Source organism: Rhodnius prolixus, unplaced genomic scaffold (assembly GCF_049639745.1).
Source record: "Rhodnius prolixus isolate KJV_2025 unplaced genomic scaffold, Rpr scaffold_10, whole genome shotgun sequence".
Taxonomy (NCBI): Eukaryota; Metazoa; Arthropoda; class Insecta; order Hemiptera; family Reduviidae; genus Rhodnius; species Rhodnius prolixus.
Window position 1 is genome coordinate 19,812,795 of NW_027411615.1, and position 8,804 is coordinate 19,821,598.

The window sequence follows — 8,804 nt, forward strand, 5'->3', positions numbered from 1 at the left end:
CAGTGGAACAACAGTCATCCAAACAGATAATTTTGTAAGTGAAAAAGTTGCGCTTATATATCGCTTATATGTTGAAAATCTGGTTAGGGTCCTTAGTGCTAGATAATATCACTGATTTATACCCGTCAAAGCAAGCATGTTCATTGTATCCCTGATCGATTTTGGGAGAAGATTTGTTAGTTTTGGGTAGAGAATTTGACTTCCATTTTGTTTCCGGGCTTTCATTCAGCGAGTGTATTAGAGGAGAAAACATAGTTGAAACCACTCAGGGATACAATAAACATTATTGTATTGGGATATAATACACGATAGAATCGTACAATATGCAGAATCGATACTTCAGGAGAGCTCTACTTCATCGCTTAGTGAAAACGTTTCATACAAAAGTGTTAGATTTATATGTCTGCTATTAACAAATAAAGTTAAGACAAAATCATTTTCAATATTCAGGAAAGTGGCATAAAATTGTTAATATTTTTTAAGAGTTATGTCCTACGTTTCACAAAAAAATGGCCTCTTTGTGAGTGAATGGTCCAAGCAAGAGTTCGCTCAGAAGTGGTTTTAATCGAAAATGTTTCGAATAAAAGTTCTAAAACTAGCTTCTGCGCAATGAGAAAACTATAAAGTTTATACTTTAGAGAAAAGCGTAGAAAACATCGTGAAAAACTCAAAAAAATCGATAGCGAAAAAGTGATTCTTTTTAAGTTAACCAGTTTATGAATTCACAAAAACGAAATATTAAAATTTGTACTACAGATATTAAATACAATTGACGTACATGATTAAGTTGCCCCGTTTTAGAAGTAGGTACATATTGTGGTACCAGGTTCGATTCCCAGTTACAAAGACTTGGATTGTATTTAATACTTAATAGTAGAAGTTAGTAGCAAAGTATAGTCGCCTCTGTCCATGTCACTTAATTTGCTAGCACGATGTAAAGGCTACCTAAGAAAATAGACATTTATTTTGCTCTTTTATTAGAGAGATTTTTAGATTAAGAAATTGAAGTACAAAAATTTGACTGCTTAAGAAGGAACTTACTGGTACTGACAACTGAATCGCAGACGCACAAGAAATTCAATTCATTAGCTTTGCAAAATGTGCAGGTGTTAAAAGATTTTACCCAAAGGTCACTGTTCTAATTCTGTTAATGTAACCTAACTGGTTATTTTAATATTACAAATGACAAATTGGCGATGATTTTGTAATAAACAGATTTTGAAAGGAAATTACAAAATTGTACTACTAATAAAGAGATGAAATAGGGCATTCATTTATGGTATTAAGGTTTACAATTTGAAGCGATTTTCTCCGCAATTCTCTTGATGTCTTTCTGCAAATATATCGCCACCAAATTTTAGAAATCTCATCGACAAAGTTGATATAATTTTTGACCATAAAACTGCGGCGAGTTGTTGGACAATAAAAACAAAATATATATTTACTTTTATCTGCATCAATATTGTTTAGCTTCTCCAGAAAAATAGGTAGAATTCTCCTGGCAGTATTTCTCTGATCGCAGTGAATCTACCCGGGACTGTTGAGTCCTCGAGCTGTAGAGCAGAATCTCTGCCGGGACTATGCACTGCCACCAAGATATATCTCGGTTTAAAAAGTTTAGAAAATTTCAGATAATTAACTGTAAATATATTAACTGCAGTATTACCAACAGACTTAAGGTTCCGTACAACTATTGGAACCGTATAAGGCTAAATTTAGATTATAAAATAATTAAGTTAATGTCTAGTTCTGCAGTTATTAATGTCCATTGCTGTAATAGAATATTTTACTGCACTTGAATGTAAATAGCAAGTTCTAGCATTTTGACATTTAAAAATTAAACTGTAATTTCTTTCATAACCAAACCAAGTTATATTATATTCCACAGGTTATAGAAACGTTTTGGGAATCCGTTCACTGAATAAAATTTGGCTTGGAAATCAAATGTTGCCCGCAACATTCTCTTTGAATGCCGCCAAAAATTTCATCATATATTCTCAGGTAAAATAGTTTTCTTTGGTCTAGGAACACAATTAGAAGTTGGGAAATTCTTCCATCTCCATTAATTGAATTGTTTTCAATCTTTCCTCTCTATTGTACTAATTAAGATGAAGTGCTGCAAGAAAATGTTCGAATTTCTAGTTTAAGGTCAAGATATACGAGGTGTGTTCAAAAAGTAACGGGAATTTTTAAATTTCGCGGGTTTGGAGAGTCTGATTGTAATTTTTTTTTTTTTATTATGTTGGTACACATGCCCCTGAAGTACGATAAAATTTTCAGTAATATTCATTGTTTACTTCTTAAGTGGCAGCCGTTAAGGTTAGACGTGTTTTTCGAGCTTGGCGATTTTTGTTTGTTAAAAAAAATGGATCAAAGAATTTGTATTAAATTTTGCGTAAAAAATGAAATAAAGTGTAATAAAGTGTGTGAAATGTTAATAAAGGCATATGGTGAGTCTGCTATGAGTAAAACAAGGATTTACGAGTGGTATAAGCGTTTCCAAGATGGCCGCGAAAACGTTGAAGATGACGAACGACCTGGACGTCCAAGCACATCAACAACCGATGAAAACGTGAAAAAAGTGAAAGAAATGGTTATGAACGATCGCCGAATCACAATCAGAGAAGTCGCTAATGATGTTGCCATATCAATTGGCTCATGCCATGAAATTTTTTCGGATGTTTGGGTATGAAACGTGTGGCAGCAAAATTTGTTCCAAAATTGTTGAATTTCGAACAAAAACAGCGGAGAATGGAAGTTGCTCAAGAGTCACTCAATGAAGTCGACAACGATGCGGATCTACTGAAACGTGTTATAACAGGTGACGAAACATGGGTTTACGGATATGATGTCGAAACTAAGGCTCAATCGTCCCAGTGGAGGCATTCTGAATCGCCAAGACCGAAAAAGGCTCGACAAGTGCGGTCGAATGTGAAGGTTATGCTCACTGTGTTCTTCGATTTTAATGGCATAGTGCATCATGAATTCTTGCCACATGGTCAAACAATCAATAAGGAGTACTACTTACAAGTTCAACGCCGTTTGCGTGAAGCAATCCGAAAAAAACGCCCGGATTTGTGGCAAAACAATTCATGGATTTTGCACCACGATAATGCACCTGCTCACACTTCATTGCTTGTTCGTGAATTTTTGGCTAAAAACAAAACTTTAACGATGCCCCAGCCTCCATATTCGCCAGACATGGCTCCATGTGACTTTTTTCTATTTCCAAACATAAAGAGAACATTAAAAGGCCGTCGTTTTACAAGCATAGATGACATTAAAAGCGAATCGCTGAAAGAGCTGAAAGCTATCACAAAGATCGAGTTTCAGAAGTGTTTCGAGGATTGGAAAAAGCGCTGGCACAAGTGTATTGTATGCGAAGGGGACTACTTTGAAGGCGACAATATTAATGTAGATGAATAAATAAATATTTTTTTCAAAAAACGAAAATTCCCGTTACTTTTTGAACACACCTCGTATAACAAAATTTAACGAAAAATCACCAGAATTTCAAATTTGATAACTATTAAAATGAACTTTTGGAATTGACAATAATCTTTTCACGACAAACAATATTTCATATCGTAAATTTTACTTTACGGAAAAAGAAAAAAATTATCAGTTAGAATTCTGCCTTAAAAGGTAATCTTTTTACTCATTTTTAGAATGTACCAAGAGCATAAGTAATGAAATAATGTTAAGTTGATACTCGGCTCTGTTTTCTGGTTCATAACTTCACATACTTGTCATTTTGCTAGAATAGTTGTTCACATACTTTAATTTTCAAATTATGCCACATTAAAGTCCGTTGTTTTCAATAAATTTTAAATATTTCTCTTTAAATAGAGAATTATCTTTAAATAAACCAAAGCATGTGGCCCTCAAAACATCCATGAAATATACATTTATACAGTGCCGGACAAAAGTCTACATACACCACAATATTTCGGAAATTTTCAAAATAAAGAATTATTAGAGTAAAAAATGTGATTTAAACATTTGTAACTGTTGTTACTAAATATATAAATGAGAGATGAAAAGACCTCTGCCATCTCCCGTTGCATATAAATAAAAAGATCGGAGTTCATGCCTGAACAAAAGTCCACATACAGAATTGATAAATTCAATATTGTAATAATACTTACTAGTTAGGGTAAATCTTAATATTTACAAATTTATTAGTTTTAGTTGGAACGTGAATATAGGCGGATCTGAGTTAGTTAAGAATTTATTATTATTTAAAATGGTTCACCAGAGAAAGGAAATTCCTGTGTCAGAACGCGGATTAATAGTTAAATTAAAATAATCAAGGATTTTCATATCGTAACATAGCAAACATTATTCAAAGAAGCAGCGCGAGATATCCTTTCCGACCGAGATAAAAGACAAATTTTCAGAGTGAATGCAGACTTTTGTTTGGCACTGTAAATATATGAAATACTTTTTATAGCTAAAATAATATATGAAATAAAAAGCATGCAAATACCGGAAATAAACTCTGTAAGACTAGAATTTTAAACAAATTGTGTTTACCATCTCTTAAAAGATTGATCTTTAAATTGTTTCCTGAAAAAACTTGGCTTATAGACAAGGATTTTGCGATAATTATGCTGAAATGATAAATATCAGGGTATTTGTATTATCAAGAAATTTATTAAAAGTTAACTAAAAGAGAACACACTTATTTTTGGCTTAAATAAATAGCAATGAACGGTTAAGAAACCAATAAAATAAGACCAGAATTGTTATTAGAGGATATAATATAAAAATAGAATAAATGTTATAAAAGAGTGAAGCAAAAAAAAAAAACGAACTGTTTAAGGGAAGCGAAATTTAGTAGCCAGCCACTTTTATAAATGAATCAAACTGTAAAAGAGGAACGTAGGTGTGCAAAGTTGGAAACCAAAGTTAAGAGAAAGGTAGAATTTAAGGAAGGCTAGAGTACGAGAGTGAGAAAGACTGAGTAGAAGTGTTGAGGTCAGCAGCAAGCAGCGAGCTGGTCGGAGCTGCCAGCACCGCGTCCTTTCACCTGCCTCTGCAGCAGCAATCCAAACTATCCTGCCTTACACTCCAAGAATCTCATGAATTAGTTTTACTTCTTCCTAATTTTTTGTTTTTTTTCAGAAAAAAAAATAAAACCAAAAAACGGAGGAGGTTTCAAAGTATCTTTAACAATACCATTCTTTGAAGCAAAAGCAATTTTTGCATGTTAAAAGTAATGAAAAGAATAGTAAGTAGTATTAAAAACTAAGTACCAGAAACAAAATAACAGAAGACAAAGAAAGAAATAGCGATAACTGTAGGATGGAACGAGACAGAAAGAAGTTATACCTCTAAACAAGGTTGCCTACCTGAAAACCAAGGCGCTACTAATGTTTTTAGCAAAGCCAATACCACTTGTTTACCTCCTCAGCAAACGTACAGAAACTTTAATAATTGTTTAATTAAATTTTATACGATTTCACTTGTTTTAATTAAAGAACAATAAAAACAAACAAAGCATAAGCACAATCAACTTTAATAGAAGTGCTTCGCTAAATAGGTGAGATAGAAAGGTTTATTTAAAACTAGAAAATTACCTGAATCAGCGTATATCCTGTCTTCAATCTTTCTTCCTTTGAATCCCACAAGAACACACACTTTAGTTTGATTTATTTAAAAGAAACAAAAACCAAAAATAACAAAAAAAACAAATAAGAACAATTAAACAAACAGAAATCAACTAAAAAAATAACCAAATTGCACTGGTATAAAGTTGAGATTTAAGCATCTAATTTTGAAGTTACATCTTCATTGAAGACACCAAGTCTGCTGCCTCGCACTATTGTAGCCATTTCTTAGTGAAAATTCTTAAATGAAATCCTCCAAAAACAAAATTAAATAACAAATCTATTGTTGATCACTGTGTTGGGCAAAAATTAACTATAAAAATTAATTTATCAGTATTTAATATTTTTTAATGGAAAATTCCTGTTTTTCTTTACCAAAAAAATTTAAAAAAAGAACAAAAAACCAAAAACCAAAAAAAAAAACAAAAAAAAACTGTCGGTATGGCGGGGTGCAACGAATACGTGTGGTGCACAATTACGGGTAGATGTCCGACACTGACTGGCTACATGGATGCCGTGTCAGCCAGCAAGAAGTACATCTACCCCCACCATGTTTGGTTCATGCCCGGGACTATAAGAGATATAGAAGACTAGAAAACCAGTTTCTAGTGGGTAGTGCGGCAGGGTGGGCTTTGACAGATGGTAGAAGTGGGGAATTCAAGAGTTGTTAAGGAATCTATGTATGTCTAACCTCACCGATCTCACTACCTAGGTGACAGCTGTGCTACATTGACAACTTCAGCTGGTTCTCCTAAAAGGTTATCTACATATAGGCTCAACTAAGCAAGAAGATATTTGATCAATGGATATTACTTTAAAAAAAAGAAGTAATAATAATAATAACACTAAGAATTCATAAATATATAATCCGGCATTTTATTTTTGAAATTTTGTAAACAGAATTTCAATCAAGGAATTGGACACTACAAAGATTTTTTCCTCAAGAGCAACAGCTTATTTTATTATCACAGACCGATATGAAACTAAGTCGCAAAACATCGCCTTCACTCTTCGTCGCATTACTCTTTTAAGTTATTGAAGACTGGAGGGTCTTCTATAACCTAAAACCTCTACCAGTAGTGAACGTTGCCCGCTACCTTGGGCTTTACTTAGACCGAAGACTTTCTTGGAACCCCCACACTAGACTTAAAAGAACAGAACTAAACAGACGCTATCGGCTACTTAAAAGACTCTTAGACGACAGATCAAAACTTTCTCTGGTCAACAAAAGACTGATTTATACTTCTATTTTGAAACCTATCCGGGCGTATGGAATAGAGCTGTAGGGTTCAACCAAACGCTCCAATCTCCAAAGGATTCAATCTCTTCAATCTAAAATACTTCTAACTATCGTAAACGCTCCATTTTAAGTCTCCAACCTGGACTATACACACTGACCTTAACATTCCTTTTATCGCCCAAGTAGCTGAAAACATGATACAGAAAACTCCACTTCAGCCTGCAATCTCATATAAATCCTCTAGCTCAAAATCTTTCTTCAAGAACTCTTCCTGATAACCCGGACAAGACGTCTTGATCTCCTCTCAAGTGAAGAGAGTGACTAACCATATAATGTTTTGGAGGATGTTACCACTGGGTAACTTCTCCACTCATTTACTTCTACTGTTCACTGTTATCATTGTTACTTATAGCGCTAACGCGCTGATTGTAGCACAATAAACGCCAAAAAAAAGACCGATTCCACCTTCACCGTTGTCACCAAATGAACTCGAGATGGTTCTCTTCAAAATCACCTTACTTCACTTGTGTCTAGCCATGTCAAGTGTAGGATAAAAATCAGTGTAGGCAACTGTAATGTATAACCCTTTTTCAATAAAAGAACCTCCCATCCACTGAAAAACGGAATGGTCCACCCTACCTCCCAACCTTGTACACTAACTAAATCAAAACTTGCTAACTCAAAAACTCCGAACGCTAAAATTCATTTATTTTATTTTCTCTACTGCTCTACTCTACATTCGAAAGTGTCACTCCAATAAAAGGCTTATTTACATTACTGTGCCAAATATGTTCATTTACTGTAATGAAGTGTCTCAAAATTGAATAGAACTCCAGCTTCTTTTTTTATAGATTCCGGAAGCTGCGTGGACATCGTCTTTACATCGAAGTTTAACCAGGATTTTTTAACCATTTCGCCAGGTCTTACATCCATTCTTGGTCACGTTTTTCACTATTTCAGATTCGTTTTTACCATCTATTCATTTTTTTTTGTTTTAATAAGCTAAAAGCAGGAATGTTCTATTTTCCTTATTTTTAATGGATTAAGGACATAACCATATCCTTAATTTTATTACCGATCTTTCTCGTCAAACCAAGTCGAACTTAAGTCGAAACTACCTTATGTAAGACTGATCTCCATCATCAACTTTTATTGGGAGAAGCGTCTAATATAATTCTTTATAACAAAGCTCCTCGAGACAGCTGTTAACTGATAAAGCTCAGAAAGCAAAGTCTGATCGTGAAACTAGAATTAGAAACATCATTCATAGTTCTCAGCAATTTCCCATCAAAGTTTACTTTATCACGGATCTTTTTTCAATTTAACTAATGAAATAGTTCCTCAAATTGCCTGCTAATTCCTTGATCAGTGATGGCGAACCTATGACACGTGTGTCAGTGCTGACACGCGAGCTCATTTTTGGTGACACGCATCTTCAAAGATAAAAAATTTTCATAATTCAAATATTTGTCTCTCATAACGGCCAGAGTTGGTTATTAATAATAATATCATTACTTACTTTAATAATAATTAATAATTTAATTCTGAATTGTTCAATTATATAATATATTACTTGATTTTCTATGTTAAGTGTCAATGAAATATGTAAAACAAGTCTCTAAAAAGTAAATCATTGGTTTCATAATTTTGGTTTTTGTATTTTAAATAAATAATTAACTTAAAAAAATTATAAATATTTCTATTTTTTTGTTTAGTCTTTACTTTTGTGATGTGTTGCGACACGCCACGAAAATTATGTTTCGATTTTTCAAAATTTTTGTCACACCGAGCTCAAAAGGTTCGCCATCACTGTCCTAGATAGTTGGGTGGTAATGAGCACCAAAATATCATTAAATGAAACCCACGAAGTTTTGAATGTACTATAAAGATGAAACATTTGAAATAGCAGGAAATAACACTATGATTTTACTCAAAACAAAGATAAAGTTCAA

The 8,804-nt window shown here is 33.4% G+C and overlaps 1 protein-coding gene across 1 annotated transcript in view; it reads right to left on the reverse strand.

The window, feature by feature from the left end:
- The window catches only part of ds (dachsous cadherin-related 1), a 477,707-nt gene extending 471,584 nt beyond the window's left edge, over nt 1–6,123 (reverse strand). Inside the window, exon 1 of the mRNA XM_074133009.1 lies at nt 5,583–6,123. The gene's annotated coding sequence lies outside the window, so the exon portion shown is untranslated. The remainder of the gene's footprint in view (nt 1–5,582) is intronic.
- Between the last annotated feature and the right edge of the window lie 2,681 nt (nt 6,124–8,804).